This window comes from Tursiops truncatus, chromosome 5 (genome assembly GCF_011762595.2).
Source record: "Tursiops truncatus isolate mTurTru1 chromosome 5, mTurTru1.mat.Y, whole genome shotgun sequence".
Classification (NCBI taxonomy): domain Eukaryota; kingdom Metazoa; phylum Chordata; class Mammalia; order Artiodactyla; family Delphinidae; genus Tursiops; species Tursiops truncatus.
The window spans coordinates 61,650,669-61,669,375 of record NC_047038.1 but is presented as its reverse complement, the minus strand read 5'-3'; positions in this window follow the sequence as shown (position 1 = coordinate 61,669,375).

Below are 18,707 nucleotides of genomic sequence, written 5' to 3'. Positions count from 1 at the left end.
GTGCTGGAAAGAACAGGATAAGAAGGAAGGAAGAAGTCTCAAAGTTACAAGTGTGAACAGAGTGTGAGGCTGTTGTCTCAGAAGTGCTGGGCAGAAGCATCTAGAGAAGGAAGGATGTAGAAGCCATCAAAGGCCACGATGGCCAGATGTGCTCACCAGCTAAGGACCCAGTTGGCTTACTGCCCAAGGCACCTGGGAGGGGAGCAAAGAAAACTCAGAAAGGGAGAGGGACAAGAGGTCCTAAGTCAATTAGTTTTCATTGAGATGAGATTGTCTGTCAATCAAAGGACTTTAGATTTTACCCTTCTAGGGAGTCACTGAAGAGTTTTAAGCAAAGGACTGACACAATTGTGTCAAGTAAAAAAGTCATCTGGTGGTGATGGATACGTATACTAGTTTGAAGGTATATGTTTATTAAAATATCAAGTTGTATATCTTAATCATATACAATTTTTATTTTTTAATTATACCTCAATAAAGCTAGGGGGAAAAAGCATTCTGGTGGCAAGATGGAGAATAGTTTGGAGAGAAGGAAGACCAGAGGCAGGGAAATCGAGCTATTGATAAAAAACTGGCAGTGGCAGCCCTTTCCCTTTTCTACAGACATGACTGAATTTTCTGAATCAAAAAAAAAACTATAGCAAAGATAACCAAATGTAGATTTTCCTCTAAATGAAATAACACATATATGTTTTAAAAAATTAATGTTTTTAGATCTCTGTGTTGGGCCTATTTAGAAATCTTTTTTTGTTTCTATCCATGGATCATTAAAATGGTTGACTTTTATTTTAAATTTATTAATGTATATGATATTAATCTCTTTGACCAAACTATTTATAAATTTGTTTTTAGAACCTTTGCCATTTCAACTGATGGCATGATGAAATGATGAAATGTCAGGCTGTAACTGTTATTTTCTTCTGAAGAGTTAATCTATTTCGTTATTTGCTCTGAAGTAGTGGATCCAGAGCTATAATATTTCATAGTTCTGTTGATGGTGACAGCCACATTCATTATAAGCAGGCTATTAATCCTACAATGCTTCCTTCAGCTCAAGGATCAGTAAGTTCATCAGACACCCATCTTCTGGAAATCTGCAGGGTGTAGCAAGGGGCTGTGGTAAGTAAGAGCACAGATGTATCAGTTGAAAATTTGACTATTTTTGTAATAGAATTCACTGGTAAGACCTTTGAACAAGCAAACAGAACTGGCACACACTGCCTGGTATATTATTGGTCAGTGACAAAGTATAAACCAACTACAAAATCTAGGCACGATGTGAGGGGATGAGGGAGACTTTCCAAAAGGTATCATGAACCAATTCCAAAGGTCATTTTTGACATCTGATTGGACAAGGCATAACAATGATCTCAGGAGGCCGACTCTCATCTGTATTTGGAGCTTTTACTGCTTTCTCTCTAAAAGTAAAATAAAGTCAGTACAACTAAGCTACCAAGTTTAATTATGGCAAATGGGGAGCAACTGCAGGGTTAAATACCATCCAAATAACCCTTTCCAGACTTTTCTTCACCAATCACGAATATTAAGCACCTCTTGTTTTTTTCTGCCCTTTCTATGTAAGTTTAACACTCACATTTCATTTAACATGTCTATGTCTTACATGTTTCTTAGGTTATTAACTTTTTTGTCCATGTATATCTAACTCACCTTATGAGTTTTCCTGTCTTTATAAGTACTACCTTATTTATTAATTGTGCTCAGCATATCTCATGAGTTTCATCTAGCCCATTTGTTTTTCTTATCCTCTATGTCAGAACTGAAGTTCTTAAGTAATGCAGCAAACTTGCACTGTAGTAGTTACGCAAAATGAGACTTCTATCAGGTTATTATAATTATTAACTGAGTCATATAAGCAGTGATTAATAAATTTAAGCAGTTTAGATAATTAACCAGAAAAAAAGGAGAATTGTAGGATTCCACTCCCCCCCATACTCTTTAAACAAGATTTAAAAATTATTTGCTTCTATGTAATTTCTCTTACCTAACATGAAGGTAACCCTATTATTGTTTTTTCATCTAGTTCTCTAATTTTGCTTTAGTTGGAACTAAGTTAGCTTGAGTAACAGTAAATACTCAAAACAACAACAGCTTAAAAAAATAGTTTATTTCTCTGTCATGTGTGTGAAAGAAGTTTTCCAGCTGAGCAAGAACAAGGAAAGAAAAAAAGGCAAAACCAAACTGAAAAGTTAAATACGAGATGTTTATTTATAGGCATCAGCTAGAACTTAAGTCATATGACCATACTTAAATCAAAGGATGCTGGAAATTGTCTTTTTTTCCCCATTGGCCATGAGTCTAGTTAAAAATCAGCATTTAGGGAAAAAGGAGATAACACATATTGGAAGAAGAGTATCAGGCTCTGTCACAAAAGTCTGAACAGAACCAAAATTTCCACTAAAGTGTAAAAATGTGATTGACCTGTAAATAGGACAAATGTCCTGCCACCTTGGGGGAATACCATCATTTTCTTTCCAATCTAAAGCCTGATGTAAATCCAAATCCATATTATTACAGCTCTCCCTAAAATGTGCATAATTATGATCAAGTTAGCATATGATTAAACATTTTCCTGTAAGACTTTAGATTCAAAATAACCAATAATTATCTTGTGCAGCATACTTAGCAAATACATCTTATTACCATAATAATGTCAAGATCATATTAAACCAAATATAAAACTTTGGAAACAATTAAAAATGAACCTAACTCCCCCTCAACAGGTGCATGCTTTTCTCCTCTCATCACCCTTTTCTATTTGCTTGGGTTGTTTTTCCCCTGAACTTTACATTTTCAGAAAAGTAAACTACTCATCTGCCCTTCAATATGGATAATTTGTTAAAAGGTAGAACTTTATACATTTCTCTTCCAATCACTGGCTTTAGTCAATTTGAGGTGGTTGATCTCTAGATTTCCTTTGAGATCAAAGGAAATCTTTGGTAAGGAATGACCTACTTTGAGTAGGTCAAAGTAGGCCTTTGAGTTGGTTTCCACGTTAAATTTTCATTCATTGAAGTTCTCCAACCAATAAACCTGGCACTTTCCAACCTCTCAATAGATGATATCTGCCCTACCTGCTTTGGGAGAAAAGACTTAAGGTGGCTGGGCCAGGGGGCTGTAGTGCTGTCTCTATTGTACCCTATAACGCCTGAAGTCTTACAGGAAGGGAACTAATATTTATTGAAACAATTACTCATTGCTGAACACCAGAAATTGAAGGTTTATTCAATATACTTTAATGGAATTGTATTGCTTTCTTAAATAATCATACACAAAAATTTCTTGTTAATCATATTCTTGGATATTTTATGTTTAGCTTTCACTGAGGTCTTTTTTTTCCATTATATTTTCAAGTTGTTTTTTCTAGGAATATAAGACAGCTATTGACTTTTATATATTAATTTTGTAGCTAGCTACCACATATATTTTCTTACTGTTTTAAATAAGTTTTTCACTTAATTCTCTTGGGTTGTTCAAATGTACAATGGTATGATCTATTCCTTATATTTTATTCTCCTACCTATTTCTTTTTAGAGGTTTACCACTAACCACCATGAAGAATGACAGTCCCTGGTTTATAATTTGACTCCATCTGAGATGTTAGAAGCTTTACACCTATTCACTAAATTAAGTCCCAAAGCTACTTATAAAGTGGGTATAATCCATGATTCATAAAGGGAAATTACCTAAGGTCACAAAAGTAAATAAGGGAAATAAATATTTTTTGAACCCAGATTTGTTCTCACATTTCATGTATTTTCTATGATTTCACAGAATAAACCCAAAAGGAGAAAATACAAGATTCAGTAAAAAATTAGGATCTATTCTCCAGCTAATGCTGGAGATTTTCATCACAGGAAAATCATAAATCAGAAAAGTACCTATTCCAGTTATGTACTGCTGTGTAATACATAACCCAACCTCAAGAGTGTAAAACTATATACATTTTATTATACTCATGGATTCTATAGGGCAGATATTTGGACAAGGCACAGTGAGCATAGTTTGACTCTCTACAGGGCACCACACAGCATGCCACGTTCTGCTAACAGAACTGTTAGGTACAGGTAATGTTGTAGTTTTGGCTATATGGGTGACAAGATGAGGCTACATAGAGAGGGAGACAATAGAATTTGGAGAATCTTGCCTGGCAGGCCAGGAACTTTGGATGTTTATCTGTAGACAAGCTTTAAAGGAACAATGACCAAATTTGCATTTCAGTTTATTCTAACAGCATTTTGAAAGCTATATTGGAGGTGACTGAGGCAGGAAGCAGGGGATATGTTAAGGAGAAATGATGAATGTTTTTACTGGGGCAATAGCAGTGAGAACTGCTGTGATTTTCCGGTGGATTATATAAGCAAGTTTGGGATAGGGGTTGAGTTTAGGAGGATTCCAGGCAGAACTGGATATCCCAGCAGATGGTGAGGCTGTGCAGGAGGCTAGAATGACATGGCGGAATAGCAGAATGACACATGGAGGGAAAGAGGGATGATGGATTTCATTTGGAAACATTAAATTTGACTTGTCTGTGGGAAATTTCCCCATATTACTTCAGGAGGAATTGTCAGGTAGGTAGCTGTCAGTCTGTGCTACAGTCTGAGGAATCAGCGTATAGATGGAAACTGAAGCCAAGGGTGTGAATGAGATTGTATGGGAAGGTTTTCAGAAATAATAATTTAAAAAGAAATAAGGACAATCACTGGAAAGTACCAATAATTCCATCCAAAGCTGAGTAGGAAGATCAGAGATCTAGAGGAAAAAATAAGAGAAAGTGGATCTGTAAAGTAATTGAAGGAGAATGTCAAGGAGTTTTTGCTCCATAGGTTCATTTGAACTCTGTGACTGAAACAAAGATATTCTCTCTCTAATGCCAAGGATTGGGCTCCTTAAATCATCAACAGGAGAAATTTTTAGTTACAGCAAAGAAAGCTGTAGTGCTTTTCTTGCTTTTGTCTGCCCATATCTTTTTTTTTTTTTTTTTTCTGACAATCCCTCCACCTGCCTGGTTTCCTGGGTGGAAGGCCAATCATTGGAATCCATCTTGCTGGTCATAGTGATTGGTTCACAGTATATGTGTGGGAGGAGCCACACTGTTTTCCCTTTCTTTTCTTTCTTTCTTTCTTTTTTTTTTTTTTTGCCTCCTCCTCTCCCCTTTCTGGAGTTGTATCCTATTGCTTGCATCAAGAGCTGATATTGGCTGGTTTTAACAGCTGGCATTTTTTATATGGTGTCTGTTCCAACTGACCAATTGTTAAATATACTGAATATGATCCCTGTTGCCACCAAAACATGTTAACTGATTCAGATGTTTAGAATAACTGAAGAACAGAGTTTGATCTGAAAGGAAGCTGTAAAGTACCTGAAACAGGCAACCTGTAAATTATGACCCAATTATTTTTAGGAAATATCAATCTAAAGTGAGGCTTTGTAAGTTGAAGTACACTTACGATTTTCAGGGCTTTTGCATCAGAAGGACAAATGAGTGAGCATGCTAAGGATGCTGGCCAGGAAGTTGTTGAAATGATGTACCAGGAAGGAAGTAGAGTCAGAAAGGGGATCACTGATTTGGAAAGAAAGGTGGAGTCAAGAGACTTGAGGTCTCTATGGGGCCAGAGTGGAAATAAGGGGGCTGGACACACTGAAGGATTAGAACTTATGGTCTGAGAATGAGGGACTGGAGTGCTGTTATTGAATATGCATAGCCATTCTGGCTGGGGACAAGTTCTAGGGTGTGAGTAAGGAATGAGGTAGTGAAAGGGAGCGAGGTGGAAACTCAGTCTAGTATGTTGAGGAACAGGATAGGACTTTGGATGCATCTGCTAAATGGATGCTTGACATCTGTTAGGATTTCATGAGGACAAAATATAAACGAAGCAAATGTGTGTGAGTTAAGACATATACATCACTACTGTTGCATTCTGTCTCACCAGATCTTTACAGATAAGATCTCAAGCTGTTTAAGAATATTTCCTTGACTCCTAGCTTTCCTAATGATGGGTCTAACAGCCTAAGTGCCTCCCTCACTTCATATCATTAAGATTATATTTAAAGCATGTGCTATGGGAAAAATATAGTATGAATCTTGATAGTCAGATATTTTATAGGTGAACATGCTTTTTCAAGACCGAAATTCAGTGTTTCTGAATTTGTAACAATATTCTCTCCAAAACAAGGGTGAGTAGAACACCTTGATCAATTATTTTTTCTTGAGAATATATTTTCCCATTTTTCTAGTCTCACTTGAAATCATTTTCCATAGTTTATGGAATAACAGTCTAAGTATTTATAAGTCATGGAGATAGTCATTTTGCTTTGAGATATAATTACAAATCAACATGTAGAAGTGCTAAAGCAGAATTTTTTCTAATTTAAATAATAACACTAGTATTTATTGCAGATATTCAAATATTGTCTTAAAAAGAGGAGGCAATTACAGTTGTAGGTGAAAGACTAGGAGTATTTATACCAAACAGAAATGTGGTAATTCAGAGAAAATGGGTAAATGCCCATAGTAAACCAAGCATGCTGATACAATGTTTAAGACTGACCAAAGAAAACCTCAAAATGTTTGAGCCCTCATCTTAATGCTCCTTTTTGTGTGTGTGTCAGGGGGAAGCTCAGCTGGGTGCTCGGTGATGACCTAGATGGCTCGGATGGGGGGTTGGGAGGGAGGTTCCAGAGGGAGGGGGTATAGGTATACATATAGCTGATTCACTTCATTGCATAGCAGAAACTAACACAACATTGTAAAGCAATTATACTCCAATAAAAAATAAAATAAAAAAACAAAAGAAACCAAACAAACAAAAATTAATGCTCCTTTTAATGAAGGCAGTTTGACACAAAGTCCATAGCTTCCCTTATGTATTAAAAAACTCTCAAGAGACCATATACTTTCATGCTCCTGTTTTTAGATTCAACAACACTTTACAATTTTTTCTCAAAATATTCCTAGGAAGAAATTCCCAAATATTTATCAAGTATTTTTTTATTGTCCTATAACAAATCTTTCTCAGATTCTAATTCAAAGTTTTTTAGTGAAATTAAAGGATATGGAAGGAGTTACATGGATTTAGTGCTTACAACAGGAGTAGTTTCTTTAAAATCTGAATAATTCATGATACCAATTCAATAAACCAAGTGAAAATGATCACCTTGCTTTCTGGGCCCTAAAAAGACAGCAGGTGGAATCACTTATCTGAGTCACTGATGGGCTAGGTGAAGAAGATGGAAAAGGCCTGAGGCAGATAAAAGGGGCAAAAGCACTGTACAGCCATAGGAATATGTCTGAATAATCTATTCTCCTTCTTGGAATGGCCCTTCTTTCTCTTCTCCATGATCTTTTAGCACAAATGTCTTTTCTCTGTGGAGTGTTCATTCATCCACTTCCCCAGACAGAGGTCATCCCTTTGCACACAGCTCTTCATAGACATGCATATGTAACCCATTGTACTGTAATAACTTACTGAATGTCTCTCAGGCCATAGTGAGGTTCCTCAGGAGTCCTTCGTGTCTGGTTCAGTGCCAGAAATGTTAGATTCATTATAAAAGACTTATTATCATTAGAATCGTTACTTTATTCAACACATTAAAACAGTCAAGGCACCATACTTTCCTCAGGTGGCAAAAGGATGTGGTTCCAACTTGATGTTAAAGAAATTAGATATCTTCACCTTAATGTCTTTTAATCCACCTGTCAGAATTATAAGGCAAGGGTGGGAGTGGTCAGTTAACTCAGCTACTTGAGATTCTGGACTTCCTGAGATCACAGGGAGAGAGATATGAATAGTATGAAGACGTATAATATCGACCAACTTTTATGAAGAAATGATGATCTGGGAAACATCTGACATTTTCTCGAGGTCAGAGATCAACCCAGCTGTATGTATTATGGTGTTTTCAATCCAAATTAGTGTTGTCAACATTAAAAAAAATGCTTTTGTGGGTGGAAGAGTCTCATGAAATAATCCAAGAAATAACAGCAGGGGAAGGGAGACAGCCTGGGGAAGTCAGGACAAGTCGCGGGTGTTAGTTTTAGTTAGATTCCCTATCAGCTTGGGCACTTCCCAGATGTGTGGATTTGGTTGCATGATTTAGCCTTCTCTGATTTAATCTCAGCACCTTTAAAATAGCAAAAGTATGTGGCTCATTGTTCTGTTTTGATAATTAAATGAGACTGGGTATATAAAGCATATAAAAAAGGGTAGGTATCAATACATTTTAGCCTTTTTATTTTATCTGAAATCTAACCAATATTTATTCCATAGTTGAAGAGCTCTTGAACTTTAGTGTGCATAAGAATAGGCTTGAATTCTTATTAAATTGCATATTTTTGAGCATCACTACAAGAAATTTTGATCCAGTTGGTCTCTGAGGCCCAGAAATCTTTTCAACAAGTCTTTCAGGTGATTCTGATATAAATGCATTTAAAAGACCACACTTTAAGCAAAATACCACCAAGAACCATTTAGGTAGAATGGTAGATGTGTAGTATATGGTACAATGCATTTATAATTTTATGTAGGCTAGAGTTCAGTGATGATAAGTCTATAAGAAAGGGGAAAAGTATGGGTCTAGTTGGTTTCAAAACAATAGACAATTTTTTCAAGATTCTAAAGGAAAGGACACTGTCATTTTTACTGTGAGAAATGTTACCTGCCCATCCCCCCATCCCTGCACCCCTCAGCTATCCTGTTATCTAAACACAGCAGCACCATCCAGTCAAGGAATGATTGTGAACCCACTGAAATTTGTGGTCATACTGACAAAGATGGTCTCCCTGAACAACTTCATTCAGGCTTCTCTGAACTCTCTTCTGAACTAGGCCGGAACTTACACATGTCCCACCCCTCCCTGTCCCACTGCTGGGCCTGCACAGCCCAGATGTAGCAAGAATCCTGCCAAGTCAGTTTAGAGAGAATCTCACCACCCTTGATATTTAATCACCCTGGCCTGCCTTTAGCAAGAATCCTATTAGGTCAGTTTAGCAAGAGTTTCCCCACCCTTGATATCTCCTCTTAGTACTTTTCCATCCACTGACCCCTCATTCTGCTCCTTGGCTCTAAATCCCCATGTGTCCTTGTAGCATTTAGAATTGAGCCCAGTTCTATACTGAGGTCTCTTTTCTCCTAATCTGTGTTTACCGCTTTAACTACTGTCTAGCTGTGATTCTCTTTAACCATATATAAATGTTAAGGCTATTTTTGTACCCAGAGTGCTGCTCACCACGGTACCTACTGTACTTAACACATGTGCACATTTTTATGAGTAAGTAACACAGAGAATGTGCCTTCTCCAGGCATTTGAAACACCTCACAACACTTTATATTCGGAAACTGCTTCCCCCACTTTCTCAGTGCTTCTACAACTTCACTTACTTTAAATGGCAAGAATTAAGTTTTCCTAGAAGTCTTTCTTCTTTCTGATACCTCTCCTTTCCCTATTTTCCCCACCTCCCAGCTCCTGGCAAACACTTTTCCACTCTGTGTTTCTATGAGTTTGACTTTTAAAAGTTTTTTTAGATTCCAAAAATAAATGATACCATGCAACATTTTATCTTTCTCTGTCTGATTTATTTCACTTAGCATAATCCCCTCAAGATTGTCACAAATGGCAGGATATTTTTTCATGGCTGGATAATGTTCCACTGTGTATATATATCTCACAACTTCTCTATTTAGTCATCCACTGGTGGACACATAGGTTGTTTCCATCTCTTGGCTATTGTGAATAATGTTGCAACAAATATGGGGGGTGTATATGTCTCTTGATATACCCAGAAGTGGAATTTTTGGATCATATGGTAGTTCTATTTTTAATTTTTTGAGGAACCTCCATACTGTTTTTCATAGCTGTACCAATTTACATTCCTACTAGGCCTCCCTTTTCTCCACAGCCTTGCCAATACTTATTGTCTCTTGTGTTTTTGATGATAGTCATTCTAACAGATGTGAGGTAATATCTCATTATAGTTTTGATCTGCATTTCCCTGATGATTAGGGATGTTGAGCACCTTTTCCTGTACCTACTGACCATATGTAAGTTTTCTTTGGAAAAATGTCTAATCAGAGCCTTTGGCCATTTTTTTAATTGGATTTTTTTTCTATTGAGTTGTATGAGTTCTTTATATATTTGGGGTATTAACCCAAATTATCAGATATATGATTTGCAAATATTTCTCCCATTCCAAAGGTTGCCTTTTCATTTTGTTGATGGTTTCCTTTGCTGTACGGAAGCTTTTTAGTTTGATGTAGTCTCACTTGTTTATTTTTGCTCTTGCTGCCTATGCTCTTTTTGTCAAATCCAATAAATCATCGCCAAGATTAATATCAAGGATCTTACCCTCTATGTTTTCTTCTAGGATTTTTATGGTGTCAGTTCTTATGTTCAAATCTTTAATCCATTTTTAGTTGATTTCTGTGTATGGTGTAAGGTAGACATCCAGTTTCATTCCTTTGCATGCGGTTTTCCAGTTTTCCCAGCATCATTTATTGAAGAGACCATCCTTTACTCAGTATATTCTTGGCTCCTTTGTTGTAAATCAATTGATCATATAAGCATGGGTTTATTTCTGGGCTCTCTGTTCCATTCAATTGATCTATGTCTGTTTTTATGCCAATATCATAATACTGTGATTACTGTAGCTTTGTAATATAGTTTGATAGGAATCTTTGTGGAACAGTTGCCTAAGTACCATCATAATTTCTAAAAATATATCTGACAGTCCTTTCCTTGGTCTATTCTTTACATCAAGACTGTTTGATTGGCAAATGATAGAGTATCAAGTTCAATGCCAAAGAGAAATGTATTGATTCACAAAGCTTAAAAATACCTGGCTAAGGTTAGCTTCAGACAGGGTTTTATCTAAGAGTTCAAAAAATGAAGGTCATCCTTCAGTTTCTCATTATCTTTTGGCTCTGCTTTGTACTGTGTTATTTTTATACTTTGGCTCTGCATGATGGCTTCTTTAAGCTCTAGGCTCATATTATTGTGCCTATTGGCAATCCCAGTGCAGAAAAGAGAGTATCTTTCTTCGGTAACCCCTCAAACAAGTCCAAGGATTTACCATATTGGACAATTCTGAGTTACTTACTCATCAATGTAAGGGATACAATACTTCACTTGATCAGGCCTAGGATACGTGTTTTACTACAAATCTGAAATATATAGATGAAGAATGGGTAGAAATGGTTTTCTTAAGAAATTGCAAGGTACCATTATTAGAAGAGGAAATGGATATCAGGTGATTAAAAAAACCAACTTATTTCCCCAAATTCTTTTGGGTCTCTGGGCTTTTTCAGTCTTTATATTCTATACCTGAAAATTCCTTCCCCAACTCTCTTTCTGGTGACTGCCTAAATATCCTTTTAGAACCAAGTCAAATATCATCTCAAGGGTCAGAGTCTGCTTAAATGTCATCTTATCAGGGGGTGTTTACTTACTACCCTGTTCTGTCTACTTTCTTATTTCCTTACTCTAATTTTTTATTCTTCACAGCACTTTTTACCATTTGTCACATTATGTATTTTCTACATCTCCTTACTAGAATGTCAGCTCAGAAGGGGAGGAATTTTTGACTGCTTTTTACTGTTGTATCACCAGTCCCTAGAACCTAAGAGGTGCTCAATAAATACCTGTTAAATGAATGGATACATGAATGAACTTATCTCCTACCTCCTTAGTGCATGTCAATACCTACCTCCATGTCCCGTCAATACCTTGTATATATTTCTGTTCTGGTCCTAGCACACTGCACTCTACCTACAGGGATAAGTGTATCCTTGGGTGGCCTAACCAAACATTTGCTTAATTGTATCAATCACTCTCTCTACTTTTGGAGCTCTAAGTCTTCATGAATTGTGCTCCCACTAAGTACTAGGGCATCTGTTTTATATTCAGTTTTCTTTTCTTTCTTTCTTTATTTGGTTGTGCTGGGTCTTAGTTGCAGCAGGCAGGCTCCTTAGCTGCAGCTCGAGGGCTCCTTAGTTGCGGCTTGCCAGCTCCTTAGTTGTGGTACGTGGGATCCTAAATTGTGGCATGCAAAATCTTAGTTGGGCATGCAAAATCTTAGTTGCAGCATGCATGTGAGATTTAGTTCCATGACCAGGGATCGAACCCAGGCCCCCTGCATTGAGAGTGTGGAGTCTTAACCTCTGTGCCACCAGGGAAGCCCCTATATTCAGTTTTCTTAATTGGTTTCATTAGTGTGACTGTCAGCATCTGGGAATGTAGACATTTCCCGATTACCCTTTGTTAATTTATTCATGTTCAGTTGGTAATTATTTATTTATTTTCCTAGTTTTATTGAGAAATAATTGACATACATCACTGTGTAAGTTTAAAGTGTACAGCATGTCATTTGGTATTTGTTGAGGCTGTGTTAGGATGCTGGGATAGTTCAGGAGTTAAGATTATAAGAGAGAAGGAAATATTTCTACTTATGATATATAATCTCAATACTGAAGTATATTTTGGATTTATTCTAATCTCTCATTTAAAATAAACCACCATAACAAAACAATTATTAGCTTAATTTCCTGAGATTATTGCTTTTTCATAACCAGGTATGCTATATATTTTGCAAAAGAAAATTAGCCCTAAGAAGCCAGAAGACCTGCATTCTAGTACGGATTCTACTATGATTATCTTCATGGTGTCAAATACGTCATTTCACTTGTTTGAACCTTCCACCTTGATCCTCACAACCCCCTCTGCTTCATTATTTTTACCCTATATAACCCCTGTCCTCATCTCAGTTTCCCTTCCTCCACCTTCTAACTTTTGCACCCTGTGTAGTCAACTTACCTGTGGTATCAATCTGTTCTTCAAACACTCATCAGATCTTCCAGCCTTAACATTAGCACTCAGAGGACACCATTTCCTCAGGAAGTTAGAGTCTGGAGAGGAGAGGCCTCCTTGCTTCATAATTCTATTTCTAAACCATTAATCTTTCATCCTTTTAAAAACATCTCCTCAAGGTTTATGGAATTTAGCACTTGAAATCTCTGTCTTGCTTCTGTGCCCTAGTTAGATGCTATCAACTTATTGATATCTTCTTTTGATTTATGGGAGATGCACACAGTTCAGAACAATTTTCACCTATGCCATCATCGTGGGTGTGCTCACCATCCATGTGAAAACCTTTCTTATGTGTTGGCCTTTATTGCATTATTCATTCAGGTGTTCATTCATTCAAAAAATATATATTGACAAGCCCTGGGAGTATTGCAATATACAAGACAGACAAGATCTCTAACCTCAAAGAGCTTACATTCTAGTAGAGGAGAGAGGCAATTATCAAATAATCACAGAAATAAATGTAGTAATGCTATTGTGATAAGTACATGAAATATGTGGTGATATAGAAACTCATAAAACACAGATTTGACCTCGTCAAGGAAATTAGGAGGCTTTTCTGGGGAAGTGACATGAGAACTGAGATGTGAAGGATGAATAGAAGTAAATGCCAGAAAGGAGAGAGGGAAGAGTATTCCAGGGAGAGGCAATTACATGAGAAATTATCATTGCAGCCTTGTGTGTGCGCGTGTGCACATTGGGAAGAGCGTGGTGCGTTCACAGAAATTAGAAAGCCAGCATAGCTCTTTATTTCTTGACTTCGTCTCCTCACATGGGTTCTTCCTGCAGAGCTGCAAGATGGTTTCCAGTAACTCCTGGGGTATAACATTCCTCTTTTACATCTAGTTAGTAAGAATCAGTTCTTGGTGGTCTTTTGGGATAAGGAGGCTCTTCTGTTCCAGAAGTTCTGGAAAACTTTCTTCGAGTCAATTGATTTATATGGGATTATGTACTCTTAACATGGAATAGACTAACTGGCTAAATTAGGGTATGTGCCACCTCCTGGAGTACTGGAAATAAAATAAAAAATAAACAAATGGGACCTAATGAAACTTAAAACCTTTTCACAGCAAAGAAACCATAAACAAGATGAAAAGGCAACCCTCAGAATGGGAGAAAAGACCTGCAAATGAAGAAACTGACAAAGGATTAATCTCCAAAATATACAAGCATCTCATGCAGCTCAATATCAAAAAAACAAACAATCCAATTCAAAAATGGGCAGAAGACCTAAATAGACATTTCTCCAAAGTAGACATGCAGATTGCCAACAAACACACGAAAAGATGCTCAACATCACTAATCATCAGAGAAATGCAAATCAAAACCCCAGTGAGGTATCACCTCATACAGGTCAAAGTGGCCATCATCAAAAAATCTAGAAACAATAAATGCTGAAGAGGGTGTGGAGAAAAGGGGACCCTCTTGCACTGTTGGTGTGAATGTAAATTGATACAGCCACTATGGAGAACAGTATGGAGGTTACTTAAAAAACTAAATATAGAACTACCATACGACCCAGCAATCCCACTACTGGGCATATACCCTGAGAAAACCATAATTCAAAAAGAGTCCTGTACCACAATGTTCATTGCAGCTCTATTCACAATAGCCAGGACATGGAACCAACCTAAGTGTCCATCGACAGATGAATGGATAAAGAAGATGTGACACATATATACAATGGAATATTAGCCATAAAAAGGAACGAAATTGAGTTACTTGTAATGAGGTGGATGGACCTAGAGTCTGTCATACAGAGTGAAATAAGTCAGAAAGAGAAAAACAAATACTGTATGCTAATGCACATACATGGAATCTAAAAACACGGTTCTGATGAACCTACTGGCAGGGCAGGAATAAAGACACAGACGTAGAGAACAGACTTGAGGACATAGGGTGGGAGGGGAAGCTGGGACGAAGTGAGAGAGTAGCACTGACATATATACACTACAAAATGTAAAATAGACAGCTAGTGGGAAGCAGCTGCATAACACAGGGGGATTGGCTCAGTGCTTTGTGACGACCTAGAGGGGTGGGATAGGGAGGGTAGGAGGGATGCTCAAGAGGGAGGGGATATGGGGATATATCTACACATAGAGCTGATTCACTTTGGTGCACAAGCAGAAACTAACAAAACATTGTAAAGCAATTATATTCCAATAAAGATATTAAAAAAATATAAATTAGGGTATGTGGGCAGTCTCACCCCAATAAGACCTAAATGGGAGGAGAGACTCCCCCAATGGGAATTAAGGCTATTGTTAGTAGGAATAGAGGGGACAACTGCTGAGAGGTCACTAATAAATGTCCTCCATAGCCCTCCTTCTTGGTACTCTTCAGAGGAACCTTGAACATTGATGGTCAGTTCTGTGTGGTATATTTTAAAAGAGTTGATTATTAGGTGAGTCATGTTAAGAAGAGCCCTGAACAAGGTGACTGAAAAACTGCAACTATCTGAAAACAAAGACTTGAAGAAAATTGGTCTATTAATGTCCAGCATTACTAGTGGACATGGTATCAAGCTTCCAGTATTTTGAGGCATTGCCATGTAAGTACAGGAGGAAGAATGTGCTTGCATGACTGTAAAGACATAGCAAAGGCCAATAGGCAGTAATTTCATAGAAGTAAATTTTGAGTCATTGTAATAAGAATTTTCTCATAATTGAAGCTGTCAAAAATGGAATGGGATCTTAGGAAACTGTGAGGACTGTAAAACTGGAAATGTTCACGTATTAATGCCAGGTATTATTATATAGGAGCTGTTGGAGAAGAGAGATTTATGGCTCACACAATGACTGTAGTAGTCAATGATTTATTCCCAACTGTGACCTCTTCTAAATAATCATTATGGTGGCTTCTGTGTAACACACTTTTTGAAAGTTCTTTTCTTCCATCGTTCAACCATAAGCCACTTATCCTTCCTTTTTATCTCTTTATCCCCTGCAGCTTTTATCTTCTAAATTTTGACCATTTTTGCTGGTTGTATTCTTCTTCCAAACCTTGCCTTTGAGAATGTAGCCACCTGAAAACTTCATTGTCCACTTTAAGAAAGACACATGGCACAGGACCCATGGTTTAATTATAAATGATGGGTTCTTGCTAGCCTAGAATACACATTAATCATTTTCAGTAGATGGCCTACATGCTGCCATGATTTTAATATATTCTGTGCTTTATCTTATTTACAAATACAATTAACTTAGCAAGGATAGTGTCTTTCTAGATATGTTGCATTATAAAATTTTCTAAAAAGAGCTTGCATGCATTTGTTGTAAAAGCTTTTTGAAATGAATCAAAAAGCATATTGCCTTAGGGCTTATATTGGCTTTAAGTCAGAGCCATTATTCTGTTATGTCTAAGAACTGATTAGCCCACAATTATTTGTTGAACTTCTGCTATAGGCAAGGGACTCTTTAGAGGATTCCATCATAAGCTAAAATACTTACGAAATGTATTCTAGTTGTTGGGAAAAGACAGATAAGTAGAAATTTGAAAAATGCATATATTTAGCCTCATTGAAAAATGTCTTTTGCTTTTCTCTGAACAGTGCTGAAAAAGCTATCTGGCTTTCATCATCAGTGTTTGGAAGTATTATGAAGACCAGGACAGACTAAGCTATTTGTATTGGTGTTTGGCATCTGCTGCTCCATGTCTGTGTTTGTCTTTATTAAAGTAATTAGAGAACAACATGTATCTAAGTTGGAGAGTAGTTTATCCAAAAACTTGTTCTGGAATATCTCTGAAAACATACATGATGCTCAATCCATAAATACTAATAGCAATGAGCTTGGGATCCTAGCTACATTTAAAATGTCCATGCTTCTGACATCTCTCAATGTCAAATAGAGGTAGGTGTCAACCTTTGACAAATCTAGTAGACTGGTTCTCCTCTCTGTACTGATCTGTCACTCATCAATTAGCTACTCATACTTGACAGAGTGAGAAGATGCCCATTTGTTGGAATGAGAATTTCCTGTTTCCATTTTACAAAATGAATAATAAAAGCTGAACTTTCTAAGTGTCTGCACTATTTCTAAACCAACATCAAATTTTCTTATATGCTTGAAAGGAAAAAAGATCTCTAAGACAACATGTGTTCAACCAAACTGCTACACCTTATTCTAGAATAAAATAAATTCAAAAGCACTAGCATGGATTAATTATGCCCTGTTTTGAGGCTGGTAATTGACAAATCTTTCACCTGGGGTTCATTTGGTTTTATGAATGTATACCAAACTATAAATTTCAGTTCTGACATAAACAAAACACTATTATGATTAAGTGTAAATCAGACAGATCCTGCCTCCACAGGACTCTAAATTCACCAGTTAGAACCCAGTACTCTGGCAATATAAAGTATACTCTAGGACTTTTTTTTAAGTCAATTGACTTTTTAATTGACTTTCTTTAAGTCAATTTTAGAGCAACTGAGGATATGATTCAGGTCCAAATATGGGAGACACCAAAGACAATGCAATCTCAGATCAAGAGCATATATTAGAAACTAAAGCCCATGGGACCACAGATCCATAAATACATATAATTGGTCATCCATGCCTTCTTTCCACTGAATTAAAATTTTTAGCAGTATAAAATTTGGGATTTTTAAATACAAAAATCTGGAGTTTGGGTTATCTGGGAAATCAGTAACATGTAGCTGAACAGGATTGTTCGTTATAGAAACTCTCCTGTTGGTCCATCTTCAATCAACTCACACAGTGTATGCACATGCTCCTATATCTGGTCCTTGATGAGCATTTGGAAACATGACCACTATCCTTGGGATGTAGGGTCAGGAAGGATGGGTAGCGTATTGCATGTAGCACTATAGGACAATTCATCTTGCTGATGCTTCTGTGGTGGAGATGGTTCTTTAGGGCAGTTCCAACTGCCTTGGAATCACCTAAAGAAGTTTGTAAGGTTATTAATTTTTAAGTTTCACTCTCAGAAAGTTAAAGACAGTATATACATCAGGATGGTAGTGGTGGGAAGTGGGGAGGGTGGGCAGGATCTGAATTGCATAAATTCTTCCCAGGTACATCTCATATTTAGGTTGGTAAGCTACTGTGTATTCAGCAATCTTACCATATCCTGATGCCTTAATTTGCACAAGGAGGTCAAAGATTATAAAGAAAGTCTGTAAATAGGAATTGGGCTCTCTGGGTTTTAGCTACTTGTTTACTAGTTATTATTTGTGGGACTTGGGACAAGCATAGAACATAAGTCTCAGTAATTACACGTATAAAATGAAGCCAGGGATTTAAGCGTGCTATACAATGCCACCAAAGTTCCTATGAAAATAAAAAAAAAACTTTTAACATGCAATTAAAAAAATTAAAAGTTATCTATGAGAGAAAAACTAATATTGAGAGCTTTTGATAAAAACTGACATTGTTTTGATTTGAAAAGTTCTCTAAAGTCATGACACAAAAATATCCCATTGAAAAATCTTTTTCCTAACTGATTTGCTGGAGTGATTCTGGAACCATAAGGATTAGTAACAGGTCTGATATGACTCTCTCTTACATCTCTTCCTCCTTCAACTTTATATCAGAAAACATGATCAAACTGTACTTCAGCAGATTAGTATAGAAGCAAATACAACTGAAGAGAAAGACAAGCAAAGAAACTATCATCATGTCAAAATATATTTAAAAATAAACTACATTAAAAGACTTAAAAAGTCTCTAGAAAGATTTATAGGCTCTGTGAATATATTATTTGTTTAAATTAACCAAAGGCAAAGGAGAGTACTGAAGACTGAAAAATACAGTCAAGCTACAAGAACAAGAAGAAAAATAGGACTAAAGCAAGGAGGATTAAAATGT